A 24,104-nucleotide genomic window follows, 5' to 3' on the forward strand; every position below is an offset into this window, starting at 1 on the left:
AGTGAAGACGCAGGCAAATCGTAAGAGATGCACAAGGTGATCCACTCTAACACCTCACACATCCCCCTCCTCTTTGGTGCAGTCAAAAGCTAATATGGCTAATATTCATGCAAGTGCGTGATGATCGTTATCATTGGTTCCTCCTGTGGAGCAGAGCCACCAACTGCTGTCTATTACATCCCCACCTCCAAAGTCTCAAAAGTCAACTTGACCAGCAAGTGCTCAGCAGTTTGGACCGTGTACGGGGGGACAAACTTGTGCCTTTTTGCAGCCCCGTGCTCGTGGGACTACATTTGTTCATGCAGAGCAGAAATGCTCCCTCGCGAAGGAGCTTTTCTGCTGGCTCTATGCGTTCCTATCCCAGGCATGCACCTGGATTTTATGTCCACGGATTGAGACTAGTTAAACGGCATACGTATGTACGTAGCAGTACACAGCATGTGAAAGATAAGTCTTTTATTGTGTTAACGTTACCTGAAGGCCACCGTAGTCAGACATGGAAAGGGGGATGTGGGTGGAGGGGCATTCAGTTATATGCTCCTTTAAACTTATGACAAAAATAATAATGACAGTGAGAGAAAAAGTCATATTCAAAATCCCATTTCAATAAAATATGCACAAATATAATCAAAAAAAGCCAAAAAAAGTGAGTATAAAAGTATACTCACTATGCAGCCAAATGGTCTCTTTACTTGTTGATACATTATAAGCCATTTATTTAATTATTATTATTGTATTATTATTTATGTTACATGTAAGATTCATTTTAATACTGGAGCTGACTGAAATAGAGCAAATTTGATTATTTTCTTTTAATCTATGGTATAACAATGCATTGTATTTCATATACTTATTGTCTGAAATGTAGTGGAATAGAAAGCAGCATCAAAATTGTGCTTAAATACAGTAATTGCGCAAGTGTAGTAAGTTACGTTCCTGATTAATACCTTGCTGTACCAAAAAGTGTATGACCAAATAATGTGCTGGTGCAACCCGCAGAGAAAGTGTGTAGCACCAGTACTACCAGTAGAAAAGTTATGTGGAAGCCTGTGTAGGTAGGTATAATCTCTATCCTCCTGCTCTCGTTAAATCGAGTCTCTTTCTCCGTGCTACGTTTATGCCACTGATTGACTTTTAGCCTGCCAAGTCATCATTAATTAGCATCACACAAACACACTAACAAACACATTATACACACACGCACTGATGCATGCACACACACAAATGCAGAGCATCTAATCCAGCTAATCCACCCTGCCAGTTGAACAACTGGTAACATGGTTAATCACCCATGTCAAAATAAAGACAAGACCAAATTGACTGATAGAATTATTCCATTAACCCGTCTGATTAAAACATTTCACCGCTGCCATGGTTCAATGGAGATCATCTATATGAAAAAAAAAAAGAGAAGAAGACAACACATGAAAATTAATTAAAAGTCAGTGATGTAAATGGCTTCATTCAATTATTGGTGGTAAAAAACAAGCTCTGTGACCTGATAACTGACACATATAGAAACATCTAATTAGCTTAGGAGAAAAATAGGGAATCAGGGAGCCACTTTGAAACTCTTTAAAAGGGCTGAACAGACTCCTTGAAACAGGAGACACTTTCTCCAAACAAGGGTAGCAGTCTCCTGAGAGGAAAGAATGAGCAGTTTACGAAACCCTTTCAGATGGTAGAAAAGTTTGCTGGACACGAGCTCCTTCAACCTCGGGTCACTTCCCAACAGCCCTTGCTCCCGCTGTGACATCATAGGCCGTGTGTGTGTGTGTGTGTGTGTGTGTGTGTGTGGCGTGGCGGGGGTGGGGGGTGTCCAAAGTGAAGCATGCCGAGACAGTAGGGTGCAGACCGAACTACGAGGCAGAGAAAAGGCAGAGTGAGACAAAGGAAAAGTGTGGCGACTGAGAGAGGGCTCTCTGATTCGTTTCCTTGGCAGGATGACAAAACTGTGCGGAATGCAGTGGAGAGGGGAAAGAGAAGTGATCAAGAGCTCAAGAACGAAAGGAGGGGAAAGAAATAGACGACAGACGAGGGTAGAGAGGCCTGCTGAATAAGCCAGGATGGCAGGGCCTTCCATTGATTCATTTCCCCTTTCCCACCCTATTACCATTCTGTTTCTCTCCCACCCTCTTCTGTAACTGCAGAGCCATCAGCTACATGACCATTGTTCCCTTCTGCATCAAAACGGCATCTTTCTGGCCTTGTGTAAGGAATAACATGAAGGCGAGCGCATGCATCGACACATTCATTTATGTACATGGCATGACAGAGACAATCTGTACATCCGTACTATGCATGGAAGTCAATGTAACCTACATACAAGCACATGCACAGAGACAGCAGACTACAAACACACACAATAACAGTAGAGAGGGCAAAAGGCTGCCTCTGTCAGCCACATTTCACAGTGGCCTATCAGGACAAGGCGTACCAGGCCTGCGGCCAACCACTGCGTATGCACTGGGTAAACACTACCACCTCGGCCCCACGGAGTCTCCCACATGGTCCTAGAGTGCCATCCAACACGCAACCTCATTCACACATACAGGCATGTGATTAATGGAGTGTGAGCATTAGATATGACAGGATTACTAAGCCTCTGTTATAAAGAGCCACACACAGCCACTCTGTTTCCTTTTGGCTGCTTTTGTGCCCAACACTTGTGTCCATGCTTTGTCCACTGCCTCCGGCCTTCTATCAAGCCAGTTAGGCATTTTGCTCAGAAATGCCACCTTGGCATAACGTTTCATTCTTAATTTGACGGTGATGAAATGTTCTGCCTTGGTAAAGTATTTTTAATACCTCCATTATATTTTACAGGCTCTATAGTGAATACTGACATCAGAGCCAAGTTTTGGAGACACACACACACACCGACACACACACTAAGAACATTAACGTGCCGCGTCCACGCTTCTCAGTGCATTAGATCTTTACCAGGTGTAAATGTTAAGCTCACATCAATGTGTTCTGTTCTCCGTGCTGACAGAAGTGTATCATCTGATGTGGCGGTTTATTCCGAAGACTGTACTGAAGCCCCATGTTTACACAGTGCTAAGTCAGGTCATGAGTCATTTGCGCAGTTTTCAACAGTTTGAATGTAGTTTGGCTTCATTATATGCCCATCATGTGACAGTAGTCAGCCAGAGTGCCCCCCTCCACGGCTCCATTGCTTCTCTTCCCTCTTCTGCTTCTTCTCTTGCCCATCCCTCGCCCCCGCCGCCCCCGCCGCCCCCCCCGCCCCATCCTTCTACTGGCGCCTGCACGGTTAGTTAGGGATTTCCACAGGACATCATGTGACAAACAAGCAAACACACACAAACACATTGCCGCACACACACACACACACACACACACACACACACACACACACACACACACACACACACACGTACAAGCATGTAAACTACAAGCACCAACACATTCATTGGTCATTCTCTCTTCCATTGACTTCTTTCATGTGGGCTAAGTTGAATGAGCAGTAAAGCGCTCCAACAATAAAGTCCATTCTACTGCCAGTGTGGAGGCTGTGTGTCCATTCGTATTAGTCCCGGCAGTGGCCAGACACACCTTGAGGCAAAATGTTATCTCTTACTTACTGTAGTTACAGCCTTGCCAAATCTAGGATTTGTTACTTGTTTTTTTACATGACAAGTTCATTTATGTTGGTCGTGAATCAGACTGTATTAATATGGTTTTGTCCTTAATGACGCTGTTTCCATTAATATTTCTGAGTAAAAAAAGACTGGCTTCAAGCATTTTGATTCATGAGGGGCTTTTCTCCGTTTTGTGATTTATGGATGTCAGAACAACAAAAAATATTAATATCTTGAAAGGAAGCCATTATAGGGATAACACCCTGTTGATCCCCACACTCATTACTCGACCCCCTTACCTACAGTGTCCGACCCGACCTCGGCTCTCTTGAATCCCCCCCCCCCCCCAACTACCCCTCCTCAAATTCCCTCCTTGTCTGGCAGACCTCCAATGTCTGAAACTCTAGACAGCGCTGGTTCTGCCCTTTCTACAAAATTTAGGAAGCCATTAGCAACATCAAATCATTACTTCAGGAAAAGGGAGAGAGCGATGTGTTTGGGGGGATGGGGGGCATGGCGAAGGAGAGGAAAAGAACAAGTGAAAGAACAGGACACACACAGAAACAGGGAGATATCACATTTCTCCTGTCCGCAATCACTCCATTACAATAATGTGCAGGGACCCATTTTACTAATACATAGTGGAATGATACCCATAATAAGCAGCGGACAAAAGCACAGGCCGAGAGGGTCGCTGCACTGGATGCAACCACACACACTCCCTGGAGGTAGGACTTGCCTGCACATGTACAAAAGTTTAAAAAAAATATATTTTTAAAAGAGACAAACTGAAGAAACAATGCCCTCAGCTTATGTCAGTACTCTGAACACAAAAGTGATGGACTGGAATGCAAATTTAAGAAAAAGACAAACTGGCTGTAGCAGCTGGTAGGTTTACACTCAAGGCAATTGATTCCTCTTATTCATGCCCTCCAATACTTCTGCTTTCCTCGACTCTCACTCTCTCCGCCGTTACACTGTCACCCCAACACTAATCCAGTTCAAATGTAAACAGGCTTAGGTCTTCATTCCTCACTTAAACCGTATCAAATGTATCAAAGCGGAGGCTCAGTGGTGTCCTTGGCTACAGAGGGGTCAGAGCGGGGCCACACGGGGCCACAAACTCTACTCAATTAGCTGAAGAGCCAGTTAGTCTGTCTGACCAACTCTGTGTGTGTTTCTTCCCGCGTGTGGCAGGAAACACGATGTGTAACTGCATAGCTCTGTCTTCGTACATAGCGCAATATATGTATATATGTCACAGTGTGTGTGTGTGTGAATGTAAATGGTGATGTGTACTGGGTTAATAGGCCAGTTCATGGTTGTAAGGGGCATGAGGGGCATACATAATCGAGGAGTGTGTGTGTGTGTGTGTGTGTGTGTGTGTGTGTGTGTGTGTTTGTGTGTGTGTGTGTCTAGCAGAGACATGAAGTCTCAAAGCTCCATCAACCAACAAGGAAAATATGTGAAAGGTTGTCTACAGGCTAAGGACAATAATGCAGTCTGTGTCTCCAGCAACATTATTTCTCTGGTTAAGTCAGAAGCCCTGGAGGAGTCCTCGGTGGCCTTGAGAGCACATCGCCTCTTCTTCTAGTAACCTTGAATATCCTTTTTATTTCCTTTTAAATATAACACAGAACACAATCCCCTCTTAGATAAGAGGCAAATGAACTTTACAAGCGAAATATAAAAACATATTTTATCTTTTCAAGAGCAAATGACTAACACACCCATCACAGAGCAACTTGTGGATGTTTAAGACATTTAACACAAATTCTACATTTTTCCATGTTGTTGATTAACAAGTTGATGTGTCATTCATGTCCCATTTTATGGCTAATTTAGCTTTTTCTTATTCTTTTCTCTCCCTGGGAGGATTCTCACATGGAGTGGTTGTCCTATAACATGTTGGTGCATTTACGGTTGATACATATGTTATTAGTTCATTATTAAACGATCTTGTTCTATCATGTAACAGGAGGACGGTGCCCAGGATACTGTGATTACAACCACTTCTCATCAGCTCATCAGCCACATAAATAAATAAATATCTTATTGCTCACATTCACAAGTTTGAGCCAATTAGATACATCAAACAAATTACCAAAAGTTAAACAACATTTTGGGTCCACAATTAAATCCAGACCCAGCCAGACACTGAATAAACTCTATTACTACCAATAATAATAACAATAACGTATTGTTTTTTTAATTGAATCATCATCTGTGATTTTTTTTAGCCAGTCAAGAAATCTGTATCATTACGGTCAACATTTTGTGGGCTCTGGTTGTCCCTTAGGGGCCCTCCAGTATAAGGGATCCTCCTCCCAATCTCAATCCCAAGCCCATCACTCTTCCTCAGGCACTTAACTGTCAATCTGACCCTGATCTGGGAACCAGGTCTTATCTGATCCCCCAGGGCTCCCTGGAGGGTGTGGAGGGGTAGAGGTAGGGCATCCCAGCCAAGCCAAGCCAAGCCAAGCCATGTCTACATACCATAAATTCCCCATAAACAGCTATACCTCAAAACTTTCACAGAGAAAGAATTGTGAAAATTGTTTTCAATAGCTGTGACTTTCACATAAATTACAAAAAAATAGATTATATATATGATAAATATTATGAGATGGATTTAACTGATGTTGAAAATCTATTAGCCATTTGCCAGTTATGTCCATTAACCTTATATACCATGATAAACATGTGTTAAGATATACCATGTAGAGAAAAGAAGAATAAAACATGTAATTTCCAGTGGCTGAAAGAGTATACTCTCTATATATATATCTGTATACTATAAAAGTCCTGCTTTCAAACTCGTACTACATCAAACCTAACAGCTAATTACAGTCATCAACGGGTTATCTCGTAATATCAAATGACTCCTTCTGAGTCCTTTTTGACCACATGATGATATATTTATAAAGTAAAACGTACCAGAATTTGTCAGTGAATCGATAAAGTCCTTAAGTTATATACATGGTAAGAAAAGTGATATGGTGAATAGAAAGACGTCATCTGAGTCCTCATGTCTACAAATAAGGTCCATTCAGTAGCTCCTCTGGAGCTTTCAAATGTAACGCAGGTATGCAGCAGATGGAGTTGATGGCTCAGTTGTCATACAAATTCACATTTTCATTTTCATCTTTCATGTTGTTTCATGTTTGTACTGTTTTTTCATTAAAGGGGACATTTGTATGATGTGTATATACTGGCACAGCAGTACACTTCTAGGCACCTTAGCAAAACAAGTTTTAAAAAGCTGCAATTGGGCATCCCTGAGGTGTAGTAGTCTGATATGCACACTGTGTATTTACAATGACCCCAGTTCAATTCAGAATGGGGAAATTTCTTGCATGTCATCTTCCTAGTTCCCGTTCCTTGTCGTCTGCTTATCTCTGCTCTCAGCTGCCAAATGAAGGAAAAAAATAGCCAAAAAGAAAAGAACTTTTTTTTTAAAAAAGCGATTGTACCGTTGTGTAACAAGCAATGACCGCTGAGGTGACAGGAACTAGAAATGTCCCCATTTTCTCAAGAGCAACTTTGTTAAGTGACGTTGAAATTTGTGATATCAGGTTTCATATTTAGAGCATCTAAGTGAATGCCTCGTCAGTTTGTTTGTCCACCCCTCAGTGTGTATGACATTGTATCGGTGTGTTGACTTGTCTCCTTCCCTTTATCGACAGATTGCATCATGCAGATATAGCTCTGTCAGGTCTTGTAGCTAATAGTCTCGAGGCTCGTCCATCAGACACAGATTCAATTGGAGCCTTTTAATTAATAATGCCGTTTATCGGGGGTGGGCTTTGGGAGCTTGTCTTTGTAATTGGGACGCCTGATTAGGCTCCGGAGGAAGCTTTTAAGCCAGCAAGGTTATCAGTTCTCCTCCCTCTGTCTGTCATCATCTCCTCAATGTGGGCTCCCGTTCTCCATCACTCTTGTCTGATCACTTATATTGTATTATCTTCTCATGCTGGTTCCTCTGTCTTTTCCTATTCTAATCTGCTCTTTGCTGCCTTCAACAGGTGTCTGGCATGAAATCCCTTCAGTGAGCTGCATGCACAGTGTATTATATATCTCAATGCATCGTTTTACCAACTCCCTGTAGTCTCAGCCTAGAGAGTCAGGCTTAATGCTGCAGAAAGTGAGGCTCAGCACTCAGAGGGCTGGACAGCTCCCGTCAAGCCTGATGTGAATGGAGAGTTATTGATCCCAGCAGGCTGTGGTTAGGGAGCCCTAATGCATTTACACCCTGCTATACTCCCTCTACACATTCTGTTTGTCCCTCTTAATTACAGCTACACCATAACGGATCCATACAACTCCCCTGATACTCAATGACTTTCTTTGGGTTCTCCTCTCCCCCCCCTCCCATTTTCTCCCCCCACCCTCAGCCACTCTGTTCTCTGGGATCCCTGGGGTATTATCTCTAACGGTAGTGTTTGTAAGGCCAGACTGGTGTTGGCATGGCTGATGTATTTTGGTGTGCAACGATGTGTTCTTTCAAATTGATTCAAATTGACCAATAGTGCATGGCAACAATGAGGGAGTGCCCACAACTGTCAGCCGAGGCTTCATGTTGTTGTACGCCGAGTTACTTTGGCTTGGGAATAAACCTACAGCATTAGATAATATATTACACATCATGGGATCTGATTCTGAGTGTATCACACATACTACAGATTAAGCAGTTTAAACTGGTAAATAACCATGATGTTACTGCAAGTTAAATACGTTCATGGAAACAGGCAGATTGATTTAGGCATCCAACTAAAGGAAAGTGAGAGGAAGGAGATGAAACAGCATTTCATTGTTGTGAATTACTGCGTCCGACAGATCAAACAACATTTTTGTTAGTGTCGGACTAAAACGTGTCTCCCTCCCTCCATCTCCGTCTTCCTCTCTCTCGGTATGCTGTGATCTCCTAGGAACGTCCCACCCCGTCTCCCATCTTAACCCCATCTTTCCCCATATTCTTATATTTATGTACTGCCCTGACCTAGTTTTAACTCCTACGCCTCACTGACTCAAAAAGGCCAATCAGAGGAGCACTGTAGTGCTTTGACACCATTGGTTACTCAGCAAAAGTAAAACATCAGGTACACTTAATGTGGGGGGAAAAAAAGTTTGTTTAAATGAGTTCTTGAAACCAACAGCACACGTTCTGATGAGTAACAGCAATAACAAATGAATCACTGTGGATAAAAACAAACCAAATTTCTTTCCAAGTGATAAAACACTTTAATGCTCCGTATGACTAATATCTAACAGAGAGATAATGGTGTAAGGGGTTGTGCTGGGGAGATCTGTGATCTTTGTCTGCCTGTTTAGAAAAGACATGTAAATCATCAGAGAAATAGTCCTAAAATGGGACACAAAAGAGCCAGATAAGAGAGGTGGGGGGGAGCGGGAGAAGAGAGCTCACATACCAGCATGTTTATGACAGTGATCATTCAAACACTTAACTAGACACTTTAAAATGGCTTTATTCCTGTGTAACGCCCATCTCGTATTGTATGTGAAATGTGTGATTCTGCATGTGCTAATAAAGTCCTTGTAATCACCAAAAGTCCTTGTCAGTGTGCATTGAAATGATTTTCATAACACACTAATACAAAATTATTTTTTAGATGCAAATACGATCAACAGAATGATCTCTGTTGAAATGTGACAACTGTTAAGTGCAATGGAGACGACGCAGGCTTTTTGATGCATTTTAGAACAAAACAAAGCATATTTTATCCAAAAATGTAATCAGCTAAAAGAGAAATTTTATTTGAGATTAATATCAATTTAAATTTTTTTACCATTTTGTCTATTAGGGCAGAGATCTTCGACAGGGGGTCGGGGCCCCTAGAGGATCCGCAGAGTTACTGCAGGCCGCCCCCCCCCCCCCCGAAATTATTTGATCCCAAACATTTTTCTTCCAAAAATTTTAATATGTCAAAAAATACACCTTAACTTGAATACAACCTATAATAACAATATAAATCATCCTGTTCGTTTAATACTATGTTGTGAAATTGTGAGCTGATCACGACCACTCATAATATTTACATTTTTCTGTACATATATTTTTTATGTATGCATCCTTTTGGTTTACATCTAGAATGTAACTAGTTTCCAGTTTCCAGTTTTCCATTAGTTTGAATAGTTAAACCCTGATGACGCTAACGGTCGAGGTGGCGTTATTAGCTGTAACCACTGAGAGCAGCGGCCGTGAGCAAGTAAAGGAGCACGCTCACATGCAGGAACATGCACTAAAGCATGCACGTGCGGCCGGCCCAGCTATGTGGACGAAGCACAGACAAGCACAGATAACAACACATAGAGGGACAGCGACTTCATTCTCTGCTCAGGTCGACATTAATGCTCTATATCTTGCTGCTATATTAAGCTCTGAATGTCTTATATTGCTCCTGTTCATTTTCTCTTTGTATTTATTTATAACATTTTTATCACTTTTATAGTTCTCTGGTAATTATGAAATAAGGAAATATTGGGTAAATACATGCCATTAATACAGATGGACAAAAGGTTTCTCCCACATTAGGTTTAGATGTTACAGGACAGGAGCATAAATGTTATATTCTGTATTCAGTGTCTCACATGATACAACGTATCCATGAAAACTATGGCCCGAGCCCCAGATATTACAAAATCGTCTCAGTGTGTGTGGGACTCCTTAGGCCCATGGGAGAAGAGGGTGTGGGGGTTGCATCGTACATGGATTAAACATAACCTTGCATATCTCCATCCACACTATTTGTTTATAATGACTGGATTAGCTATCATATAAGAAACAGTGGTTCAGTCAGTATTTATTTATGCTGCACAATAATGCACAAGGTGTATCTGCCCAGTTAACATTACAAAAGGAAAAAAGATTAAATAAATAAATAAAACAGAATATAAAAATAAATAATCAATAAATAAAAAATGGTATAGCACTTTTTACTGTATGCCAGAATATTACCAAAAGTCTGAGAAGATACCAAGTATTTCCATAGACTCCCAGGTCACAGGGTGATGTATGAGTTGGCGGTAAATTATGCTACAATATGGACTACATTTATTTTATGGAAATGAGTTACAAATCCAGCCCACCACAGCCTACTGGTCCCCTCACGCCCCGTGCTCTGTTTTGGTGCAGGAGTTCTGTCCCGCGGCCCATCCGTTGGCTGGTTCCTAATCCAGTTAGGTCTAAGGGGGTCTGGCGTTTCCCAGCTTGGCCAAGCAGGCTGTGCTAAATGAGGTTTTTACTTGCCCCGGGGAGCCCAACTTTAATGGACCCTGGGAAATTAAAACGTGAAGAAGAGAGGCAGGCCAGTGCAGCGAAGGCTACTCGGATCAGAGAAGGAGGAAGGACAGTGACAGTAATTAACAGGTAAAGTGATCAGTCAATCCACTCGTCAATCCAATGTGAATCTGTCTCTCAGATAGGCTAATCAATGACAAAGCAGCATGACAAGGACAAGGAAGCAATACAAATGTACTGATGTCTAGCGGCAGCCATGGTTATTGAGTAAGTTAAATAAATCTGTAGTAATGTTGTGAAGCTCTTAGTGTCTCAAAACGGAGGCAACAGAGGTGTACTGCTCGATGCTCTTCCTCTCTCCCACCATAGGAAAAAACGATTGAGTGCATGAATGTAATTATAAGCTGTAGCCACTGTTGCGGCTACTTGGAGCCCTTTGGTTCAGTTGGAAAATAGCTCCGTCTATAGCCCTGCACGCCTTCTCCCGCACACAGACTCGCTAACAAATAGCCCTCCACCCTTCCCCATGGGGTCCATGGGATGGGCAGTTGACTCAGGGGGAAATGAGGTAACACATACACACCCACACACATAGAAAACAGTGGCAGTGTAGTACCACTCAGGCCTCTGTTCTGCTTTGTCCATTCAAAGCTGTCAATCTTTGGGCATTTCTCATTGCAACCCCCCCTCCCCCCCAGACCTCGACCCACCTTTTAAGGCCCTGAATATTTGGTCCTGCTTGTTGCCATGGGAACCATCCAGATGTTGGCCTCTGATTAGCTGGCGACGGTCAAATGAAATCAGAAGAGGTGTGATAAGATCACGGGGCGACAGAGACTGGGAGAGTGGTGGCCGCAAGCAGGAGAGGGGGGGGCTAGTAGGAAGTCGAAGAAAGGGGGGGGGGGGGGGGTGCATTAGTGAGAGGTTTACACACACATTCACACACTTTTATGAAATTCATTGGGGAGTGCTATTTTTTCACCCCAACAATCTGTCTGCAGCATGTAACAAAAATTTTACTCACTCAAAACCAAACAATCATGCTCCTCTTTGCTTTCTGAATGAGAATGGGTCGTGCACATTTGTACCGAGGGACAATGAAACACTTTCGACTCTTCCCCTTTCTCCTGAGAGAATCAAAATAGAAACGGACGGATGTAGTTGCACGGCCTGTTAATCCTACAGAGAGTTTGACGTTAAGTGACCTGTATGACTTTGAATTTGCAGTCATCACCGTGCTTTCTCTCCAGTGAACCTGATTCCACGAGTGATACGAGGGTTACAAGCCGCTCAATCAAATGGCTTTTACACAAACTCCAAACGGCACTTCTCTTCTCTCTTACCTGTCCCGCAAGTACCTAATCCCATCCAAAGTCCCATTTCCTGTCAATGAAATTACATTAAACATCTCCCTCTAGGTCCTTGTCCAAAGTGACCCCAAACTCACAGAGACTGATAAGGGTGCTAACTAGGTAAAGGCAGAAGCACTTCCGAGTGTTCAGCCAGTGAAAAGAGCTCCAGTGAAGGGAACGTGGGGGAGCGCGGTCCTGCCCCTGCCATTTTCCAATAAACTCCAGCAATCAGATCAGCGCTGCTTTAAATGGACGACTTGATGGCAGCAGGCTGCATTAGCCGCTGGTGTTCTCCCAATCCGATTAGACGGAGACAGTGACAGTTTCCAGCCGAAAGAGGCAGGTAACACACACACACACACACACACACACCAAATACCACATTTACTGCTATTTAAAAACATAGCAGACAACACACAGATATGGACTTAAGTTTGCATAAAACAACAGAAGGGGATGAACATGAATGTGGATGCCACACACACAGTGACACACACATGCAGGACCTGTTGTGGCCATTTGTGGCGCTAATTGGATGGTCCGAGGAAGATGTCATTATTGTTGAGCAGTCAGGCACTTGATGTTTCCAAGTTGTTGAGCAGTCATTTGGGCATATTAACAGCTCCTTCAGGGCGGAGGTCATGCCCTAAGGCTATGTAATGTGTCTGTATGTGTGCTTGTTCAGATGTGTGTGTGGTTGTTTGTGTGTGTGTGTGTGATTTATGAATGTAAAAACGACTCTCTCCGTCTCTAATGGCTCTCCCGCTTTGAGGGCCGGCCTTTTACGGTCATATAATTACCCAAGATTGTTTTTATGAACACAATGGGGCACTTTTCTGCTCTGCACGCGCCTGACATGAGAACCTGGCAACGAGCTGCTAAGTGCAACAGGCAGTGTCATAAAAATGGTTGCCTATACGTCAGATGGTTAAAACCTCTTCCAGGGCAGCTGCTCCTCCTGAGGACTTAACAGTGGAGAGAATGGTTCCTCAGTGTGCTTATCAGGTAAATTAAACCACAATGATGCAAAGTAATGGCTGGGTCATATGAGAATGCATGCGTGAGGTGGAGACTGGAAACTCTGCTCCTTATCATAGGGCTAGACAGAGAGGAGTGAGACTGTACTTAACAGATTTAGACGGTCAGTGAAGCCCAGCACCTGGACGGAGAGAAAGAGAGTCCGTTCTCAGGTTACAGTGCAGCCTGAATCCTAGTGCTACGGAGGAAACCTGGACAGGTCAGGGGTTGTAAAACTTTTAGGGAGAGGGAAGAACCAACAGCTGTATTTATGATTCAGACAATTTATACGTTCCCTTTGCAATCTACAATTTCCGCAGTTCCACACTTTTGTTAAAAGAACTCCTCTTACTGCGTTTTTGAAGTGGCAAATAGCAGAAAATAAGGCTAGATGTAGATGGGAAGATTTAAATTGAGTTTACTCATGCACAACTCCATGAGCTGATAAAAGCAGACCACCGGCTGTTTTTTAGTGTTTTATGTGTTGAAACACATTTGTACGCCGCTGCGCTACCTGACGCCTTCTGATCCTGTGGCTGATGATGGACTGCGGATCAGCCAGTTAATTTAGGCCAGATAAAAGCCTCTCATCTCCGCCGAGGTAGATTACTGTAATAGCAGCCTTTCTCATCTTTTGATCTTTTTTACTGCTGCGTCGGTTCATTTGCATGTGTCAGAGATACAGCTTTATTTAGGGCGCTTATTAATGGGAACAGGAGGGATTCTAGATACTAAAACCTGAGGCAGATTAGAGCTGACCCCCCTGGATCTCAAATGTGGTTTCTTCACATACATTTAGGAGCATAATATATGTGATTGCAGGTACACGCTCACATCCTATAATACTGTAAATAGACTCACATGCGCACACACAAGTAAGTTGTACATGGACACATGTGAACCAGTAACTCTGTATGCACACAAACACCATACAGAAAAGAACACAAACCCACAATGTGATGCACAAACACATAAACAGCATATTTAGAGACACAGCGTTGCGGACAAATACACACTTTTTAGACGCACGCAAGTATTCCTTCATGTCTGCCCCTCACTGACAGCGTGTTGGACTTCTAAGCGTTCTCTCCGGCCTCGGTCTGTCATCTTCCTGTCTCTCCCTGGCTGCTTCGCACTAGCAGATATGGTCGATGTGGATGTGTACTTTGTCCAGATCATCCGTGAGATGAGATGAGAGGAAGTGGGAGGTATTGTTCTTCCTGTGGCGCTAAGCCCCTGGGCGATTACCCTGTCAGGAGGGAGAACTCAGCGCCGGCGCCGACTGCCACAAACCAACGCTAAATCCCAACTGATCGCAAAAGAGGCCGATTTTACACTTTAGATTCCTCCCATCTCTTAATGCGGCCGATGAGGCAGAGGATCTTCGCCTCTCCCTCATCTTATCCGCTGCTGCTATCCTCCTCAGACGGTGGCGTCAACCCCTAAGCTCGCGCTGCGGGGATAAGACTCAACGCCTTGTCAGGCCAGATCAATGTGATTTTACAATGCAGTCCGAGTGAGGGGCCTGTATAGCCAAGCATGGCAAAACAACAGCACACAGCCCCTTCTACATGCTCAAGCACTGCTCAAAAGTGACTCTTACCACTTCTGCGTATCTAGCTTGCTCAAACAGAATACTACAATCTAACAACAATGTTGTACACAAAACCTGACAAATGCATCTCCTAAATCTGACTACCTCACACATACCTTCACTATCTCCCACCCTTTCCCCTTACTATCTTTGAGTTATCACAGGGGTCAATCTCTCTGAATGCCTCATTGAACCCCTCCATCGGTTTATCTTATCTAGTTTCTCAGAAACACTCCTCGGGACAGTTCTTCAAATTCCACCTCGAGTCGTCAAAGCAGGTCTTTGGAGAGATTACTTGAGGATAATTTTACTGAAATTATACTGTCATGGGTGTTATTGTGTGACAGAGGATGTTTATGTTAGAGAGGAATTAATAATGCTATGGCGGTTATGAATATAGCATAGTGCTGTCAGTGATGCAGTCAATGACGTTATAATTCGGTTACATTGGCTTTTTTTTTTTTGAAAAACTGATAAAGTACAAGGTTTCACTGGAAAGAAGGCTCAGGGGCAGATTGACTGAAGGTTAAATGAGAAATAACAGAAATATTGTTCAGAGCATCCAGCTGCATGATGACATCCTCCTCACTGCCAAGTCCTCCGACTGATTTCCTGTTTGGGTTTCATTATCATATAGGGCCGCACTAGTATATCATCCCCTCCCTCTCTTCTCCTCTCCTCTCCTTTAGTTTTACGAGTGACAGTTGGGAATAAAGTAGAGCGTAAATCTCTGGCAGTAATAAAGCTGCTCAGGCCAATGTTCTTTTCTAATGCTGGTTCGTCTCTCCCTCATCCCAAATTTGTACTTTTTACAAGACAAGCCCTGACTGCCTTTCATTGCTCCTACTAAGTCTTCCTCAAGTGTCAGTTCTCAATCCAGGAGTATTGGGAGATCCACAATCTAGCACAATTACATCCTAGTAGAGAGTACCAACATGCATTATAAACAGACACGTACATTCAGAGTACCCTCACATGCTAGGCCCCACATACAAACTTCTAACAACTTTTGGACACACCGACACACACCGTTCCCTCCGCCTGACCACATTCCTGTAAAGGGCGATCATGAATCTTGGTCTGGAATCTGTGTCCTCTGCTGGTAAAGCAGCCTGTGGCAGCACTCCTCCTATCCCCATTAAAGTCATCCCTGGGTGGGCAGGAGAGCCCCACACCTCCCTGACCTCCATCCATCAGCCGAGAGGGAGTGCTCTCCTCTGCTCAGCAGATCCTAAATCCATCTGCTCTAACATGAAGCACCAGCCTTCTCTTTCTCTCACACACACACACACACACACACACACACACACACACACACGCACGCACCCTCCAGCCGCATCTAACCTGTCCAAGGCCCACAGGTGTCAAAACATGCACTTACAGCTCGAAAGACACAGCCCACAACCATCTAATCAGTCAACAGTTAGATAACGCTGCCAAGTGGTCAGCTCTTCAGCTTATCACTTACAAATCCATTTTCTACTCCTCATTTGTAGCGACCAGAGGGGCGGAATGCCATTAATTCAGGAAAACTTGAGAATGATCACAAGTGCAGCATGTGACCAATCTTATAAAGCAAGCGCACAAAAGACATTCATCACAAAAGGTCTGATTCTTGGCCTGAAACGCCCAGGCATGCCTCTGCATTCGGAAGCTGTTGGTCGACAACAAGAGACCTGGGTGGGTGTCCACAGGTGGGTTTCAGGAGACTGAAATGATTCCTCAAATCAATGTAGTCAGATTGTTGCTAAACAGACTAGCTGTGCTTGAGAAACAAGATCTCAGACCCAGAAAGCCTCTGTATTATTGAACATACTACCGTCGAAGTGACACTGAAGCTGAGCAAGTGGCCACTCCAAACCTAAATGGTGAGTTGATCTGGTGTCATGGTTTTCATAATTAGTTAATTTATGTTTTAATCAAAATCTGACTCAAGGAAAAGGTGTCATTTGTATTTTTGTGTGTTGCATGCTGTCCTGCAGTGCACAAAGTGAGCTACTTTTACAACACACATTTTGATACAACAGGCTTTCTGTCCACACCTCCTCTGCCATGTTCACGCCCAAAAGAAGAGGAAAAAGGTCTCTAGGTTGGAAAATTGTGTCTTAGTGTTGAGAGGGAAAACTGAGCTTTTGGAAAAATCATCACAGAAGCCTGGTCAAGGATGTGTGTGCCATTTAGTCATTTGCGCTGTAGTTACTGTACTCCTGAATAGCAGAAGACATTTAACCATAACCATCATCAAGGTGTTGGTTAGGTGAAAATCTCAACGAATGGCACCTGATCTTCTAAGAAGATTGGCCACTCCATAAAACGAAAACAGGGAACTTTCCTGCCTCACAGGCTCTAAAAGAAGACCTTGCATTACCTAGTCAAGTGACAATCAGAGTGAATTACCCTAATTTCTGGCAGAAACCCCGAACATTATTTTCGACAGCAAGTATTTCACTCAGTCATAATTTTTTCTGAGGAGCCACGAGAGCAAATAACATCCCACTACAACCCCACAACTCAGGGCCTGAGGAGTAAAAAAATGGATCCCTGGAGTATAAGCATGAAAAACAGAGTCAAATGGGCATTTGGCCAGTCAGAGCATGTTAGGTCAGACAAACACAGACCCTGAGGCTGCCACAATGTCAAAGGGCAAAGGCTGAGAGCCCCAGTGGTGTGCAGGAAAACCGGCCCAAAAATGCAGTGTGTTAACAACAGATCAGTAACATATGCACATGTTTTTATTTATTATGTACATAATGAATATGTGGGGACATAGATACCTGATGCACACATGAACAGACAGATGTTAGCACTTCCCCAGTTGATTTGTTTCTCACAACACGGTGGAACTGTGGGAACCATGCTGTCACTTCCTGTGCCCGCGGGCCTCAGCCAATCGTCATCAGATAAGAGCCACAGCTCTGCCAATCAGAACTAGGCCTCAGCTTCACATGGTGCGACAGGGTCCGCGATAAGGACATAACTTGCCAGGGAAAACGTCTTGATCTCAATTGTACCCCCTTCAGCCGGACCCTCTCCCCCCTTCCCACCAAAATAGTTGTTTGGAGACAAGGTTTCTTTTTGTCTTTCACCCATAATTATGCTCCCTTTCATCTGCCCCCCTGTTCCCCTTGACCCCTACTCTGGGGTCAGTGGCCAGGATATCCCACTCTCTACAGGCCAATAATGTGCCTTTTAGGGTGGATGAAGAGGGGCATTCATGCCAGGGCAGACAGGAGAGCAGCGAGGAGAGTAATCACTCCATCACACTCTGCCCCCGTCTGTCCCAGCTCCTGCCCAAACACCCGAACAGCTCGCCCCGCTCCTTACATCAAAGACCTGGACCCGGACCGCAGCCTTAGCTTCAGCCCGGCAGAACAACAGAGAGTGACTGTGTCACGAGCCAGCGAAAATCAGTGGTTCACCAATGCAGTCGTGATTACCATGGAACCCCCCCCCCCCCCCCCCCCCCCCCATTAGCTAGGAGAAATTTCCATTAGCTAGACCTTGGGCAGTCACACAGGCCTAATTTACATTAGCATATTTCCCGGGTTACAGTAAACTCGTCCCCGAAGGGTGTCTGAGCAACACTAACTTAAGTCAGGCTTTGTCAACATGTATTTTAAAGTGGAATAATACAAAGGAGTGTGACAGCATATCTTCAGTATAAACATGTCTGTCTGTCTGGTTTACTAAATACATTTACTGTTAAATGTTGGAGGGCCTCTCTGACCCTACATGCAAAAAGTGGAGCGGTATCTTAAAACATTACTAATAAAGAGCTAAAGAATGACTGGAATTCTGCCAAAATCTTCCACTCTGTCAAAAGCCCTGCAGCCTCGCTAATGTATAGAGAGAAAATGTACTGAAATACAGCAAACTAGCTTCTCAGGTCTTACAAGTATAGTACATGCATCAATACTTGCTTTTCTGTGTAGCAAAACTGAGAGGGTTTATTTTTTATACTTCTTTAGAATCTTAGGTTTGCAAATCAGTCCAAAAAGTATTAATTGTTATTAATAATTATCAACAGGATGTGAAGAGGTTACAGTGTTGATGTTATGATAAAGTTGCTGTTGTGTTGCAGATCTACTGAAATGAGTATTTCTGACCGACTAGCCCCAGACCCGATTGTCTTGTAATACTACTGGTTTCACTGTAGCCCCAAGTCTGCCCTCAGTCCAGACAATGAAGAAGTAGAGCTTCACTGAGGGCTTGTCAAAAAATATGTCTGGTGTCCATTGTTTATGGGTTAAATTCACAGTGGCTATAACGAGAAAAAGATCCAAACCCTTGCCTCTCCCCGACGCTGGGAAGCTGCTTTACAGGAAGTAGAGCGTGCAGCAGCTTTTGGACATGGACCCCTAATTAGCAGTTAGCTCAAATTCAAACCCCACCACCGTGGTTCTGAACGGGGGTCTGCCCCAACTCCTCGAAGGATCAGCTTTCTGATGCAGCCGTTACACAAGTTAGACCCAGCGCTGCTGACGGCCACAGCCAGCTGTGACGGGTGCTGGCTCAATTCAAGTTTCTGCTGACTAGGTATCCATCTCCCGGGGCTGCTGAGTGCCGTCTGCTCTCCTCCCGCGGTGTTCTTCAGGCTGTGGGAGGACTAGATGAAGGGGTCGGTTTTACATCTCTGCCACTTTTGCATAATTAAATAAACAAACTATCAAAACATAGAGGGACTGTACAGCCACAAACACACAGATGGGTTATGTAAACTATAGGCCGACGCTACTCGTGAAGATTATAAGATAGCAGTGATATTTTGACTGGCTTCAGAGTTTCAGCAGTTTGGTTGAGTTTCTATATTCTTGCACTGCTGTAAGTTAGTTGGCTTGTTTAAAGATCTGATGAATTTAGATTGTATGTAGTCAGTAAAGGTAAAATGCTGACCCCTATTTGTTTGGAGCATGTGGCTAGATCTTACACATTGTCCCTTTAAGAAGGTAATTTCCGTCAGAAGTTTAAATACAATATAACAGAAAGGAGCACTGGAGTGGAAAAACAGCAAGACTCTGATGCTCTGACTTCATCAGCAGTGTGGCCATGCAGCCACCCAGCCTGAACAGACGTCAACCAGTCAGCAAGCAGCCTACCAGCCTTTAGAGTTTCACTGTGATCAATAGCTGGATTAATTGCTGAAAGGGCGGGGGGAGGAGGAAAGCGAGGAGAAGGAGGAGGTCGTCAGAGCCTCAGGCAGGGGAGGGTTTCAGATGGTGGGGGTTAAGATGGTGCTGACAGGCAGGGAAAGCTGAAGGGATTTAAAAAGGCAAGCGGAGGGGAGCTGGAGTTGGAGCAGTAAGAGCTGGAGAGGGAGATTCAACCCCCCCTCCACCCTACCCCACCCCACCCCAGGTCACCTGGCAGCGTGCAGGGCGGCGGGCCGTCAGATTAGGATCTGAGAAGGAGAGATAACGAGTTTATTGCCCCCTGGACGGGGCTGTTGGAGCCAGGGAAGGAGGAGGGCAGGCCAAGCAGGCCGGGGCAGGAGGCTGGATGGTGGTGGTGGGCGTTTGTGTTTGTTTTAACCTGGGGAGATAGATGCAGCAGCCAGGCAGGGTCTTTATGAAAGAGCAACCCAGCAGGGCAGTAAAACACATAGGCAGCATGGTTAGAATACCAGCAACACTACTCAACCAACAGTTACAGCAACTCATCCATCACACCCTTGACACACACACACACACACACACACACACACACACAAATAATTTAAGTGCACATTTCTGTGGCTTTATAAGTAGCTACAAAAATTGATTGTCAAGCGCTCCATGAATAACTGATATTGAAAATAATTCAAACAGTTGCAATTTCCACCACTGTCCCAATATGTGTGGGCTGAGTAAATGTCGGGTTAGGAATTCTACTTTCTCATTGATCAACAATGTGTACATTCATGTTATCTCCTGAATTATTGGAAATGGGATAAGCCTGATGCCATTACAAGCAAACACAGAATAACGTATGAAATCTATATGTATTTCACACTGCTGTGATCTCCGGTCACTGAATTCTGTGCACGTATTGGGAGCCTGTATTAGCTTTGCGTGTCTGGCCCAGGCGCTGCAGGAGAGATAAGAAGAGCGGATATGAGAAATATGAAAAATAGCACTGTGATAGGATGATCAGTGAGAATGAGCAATACAGGCCGTGGTGACAAATGGGACAGGGAGCCAAAGAGGAGAGCAATGCAAAACGGCATTAGAGCCAAGGACAGAATGATTTTCCAAGAGGAGAAGAAGCGAAACATACTTTCTTAGAATGAACAGGTCAATAATAACCTCCTGATATCAGTCATTTATTCCACATCACATTTTTCAAGTCATCTGCGAGAGTCTGTTTAACACTGAAACAGAAATGCACTCAGTAGCACAGGTGCTGTGGATTTGGTGCATGGATTACAGTCTACATACTAGGGTTTTTAACAGTCTACAATGTAATTAAGTTCTCGGTTAAGTAGAATATAAGCTAAAACACTGATAGCGTCAGAAAAGGCCTCACGCGTTTTAATACATTTCATCTTTTCAAAGATAAGATGACAGATATGTTTGGGGGGTTTTCAGACAACAATCCAACCAAACAATTGAAAATGGACAGACATCCGCAGCATCAAGAGAAATGGGATGAATAGCACAGATCCTCCTCAAACATACAAACCCCCACTTTCTCTTCAACACTCTCTGTCATGCACACACTCAAAGGGATTTTGGGGCCCTGTGGAGCGGCACGTGAGCAGCCCTCTGTCAGCTGTGTTTGCAGTGAGGCAGGCGAGGGGCGCCCTGCACCTCCGAAAGAGAGTAGCGACCCAGGGAAATAGAAGAAAAGGAGGGGTGCACTGTGGAAAGGCCAAGGCCCGGAGTGGAGAGAAAAGAGCGTCCACAAAACAGCTTTCCTCCAGAGAGAGAGAGTGAGAAAGAGGGAGAGAGAGAGCGAGAGACAGAGAGGAGGGGGCTGTTGGAACAATGCCCCTTCAGCTGCAGGTGCAATGGCTAAGGCCGTGTGTGTGTGTGTGTGTGTGTGTGTGTGTCGAGCACTTTCTTTTTTGTGTTAATTGAGCTGCTCTGTTGTCTTTTCTCTGCTGCAAGTTTAACTCACAGCTGATTAACATGTGGCCTTTTGGAGCTCCTGTGTGCATAGTGTTTGTGCAGTGTGAGTGTGTGCAGAATTACAGAGTGAGGTCCGCTGCCAGTGTGAGCAGAGTAATGACACAGGCACAGGGTGTGTAAACACAGGAGAACAGAGAGTGTTAACTTGATTTGCACTTGTATGGAGCACAGTGCAATGGTTAACACATCTGAATAAAGGCTTTATGCGCTCACGTTGTACAATTGGAAGTGCGCAGAGGCGTCACTCAGCCACTAGATTAAATAGCATAATCAGAAGATTAAAGGCTTTATAGCTAAGAACAGTGTAACAACAGGGCATTCAGCTCACCTACTGTATTTACTACCAGAGACATATCACTATAACACTGGAACACTTCCAACACCATCGGAACATTGGATCATTCCATGATGCACTTTGCACTTTTCTTCACCCAACTTGACAAACGCTAAAAAACAGTATATTAGGGGAGTTATTATGACGACGGAAGGTTAAACAAACAACACTTGAATATTGTTGAGTTTCACATGAAAAGAGTTTGGCGACTGAACTTAATAAGGTCCGGGGTCCTGACGCCAATGGTCTGTCCCCGACAGCAGCCCCATGGTGAGAAACCCTGATATTCAGACCCCACCAGAGTGGACGGCCCTGTTTGGACAACTGGTTCCTATCCTACACTCACATGAGGCATCACGGCCACAGGAGGATGGCCCTGCAGCCTGAGGCCACGCCGGGGCCGGGCCTCAGTGCTAACATGCTGCTAGAAGAGGTACCCGTTTTCCACCCACTGGATTGAGCTGTAGTCCTCTAACACACACACACACACACAGACACACACACACACACACACACACACACACACACACACACACACACACACAGACACACACACAGGAGCAGAATCTGTGTGCATAAATAGTGGATACATGCATATGAGCTCTAACTCACAAAGCTAACACACCTCAAAGTGAGAGCCCCAGGGCCATCGGCGGGGTGCTTGGACAGCCCCAGTGAGGCTGAAACACAGAAACATGTGTAAAGGCCTTAAGGAGACACTCGCTTCACAGAGGAGTGTGTTCCTCCCCCATCCCACACCTCGGTCCATCCCTTTCATAAAAGATTATTGGGAGAGAGAGAGGAGCAGAGGGTAAAGATGGGGAACCGTGATATGGGCGAGAGCGAGCGAGAAAGATGAAGACAGAAACAGAGAGATTTTGCTCTCTCCACCCCTCTCTGCAGATATTACTGCTTAATTAAAAGGGCAGCATGTGCTAAGTATTATTCCAGCTGAGATCTCTATCTTCAGCCTATGTAATAAGATCTTCAGCAGGCTTACAGCTAAATTTTCGAGCAAATTTCCTTCCTATTCTTTGCCCTTATTTCCTCTTGGCCTACGTGTGTTTTGTGCTGTCGCTGCAATCTTTTTGCGTGCCTGCATTGTGAGTGTGAGTGTGCCTGAGCCAAGCAGGACTGTTTTGCATGTTAATTAATGTAATATTTTGTACACCACTCGGGAGCATGTAAGTGTTCTCTTGAATGTGTTCCAATTAAGAAAAATCCCTCAGGCACAAATTGGTTTGGACACACTGAAAATGTTCCCATATTTTTACATATTTGAGAGACAATGAAGAACATGAACAAAATGCAAAGTTTACAGGCAATGCAATTGTTGAAAAGACGTTTGGGTTTCTGCGGACCTTCTAGATTATCCCCTTTCTTCCCAACTGTCTGACCCAAAGCCATCTCTCCTCGTTTCCACCTGCTCAATATCTCGACGATGATTCACGTCTGCTGCTTATGCTGCAAGTACAGAGATGGTGGCTGGCTTGGGTGTCGGGCTTCATGCTTTTAAATTAACATCTCCAACATCTTAATAGTGCAATAACATTTTTTAGTATTATTAAAAACACGTGCTAAACTGGGATACACCGTGAATTTCGTCCCTACCGAAATAACCTTTCAGTCAGTTAATCTTATGAAGGAAAACATACTGCAGATTCACATATAACACACACTCACATGTACACACACATTAAGCATGACTGCCAAGTCATTCGTGTATCATGACTACTGGAGGGGTGGCCGAGAGCCCCTTTTGCATTTTTTCCAAAAGAGTGGCTTTGGACTCACATTCAATCATCTGGTAAATTAGTTTAATCCTGCAGCAAATCTGCCCC

The sequence above is a fragment of the Eutrigla gurnardus genome, assembly GCF_963514095.1.
Source record: "Eutrigla gurnardus genome assembly, chromosome: 2".
Taxonomy (NCBI): Eukaryota; Metazoa; Chordata; class Actinopteri; order Perciformes; family Triglidae; genus Eutrigla; species Eutrigla gurnardus.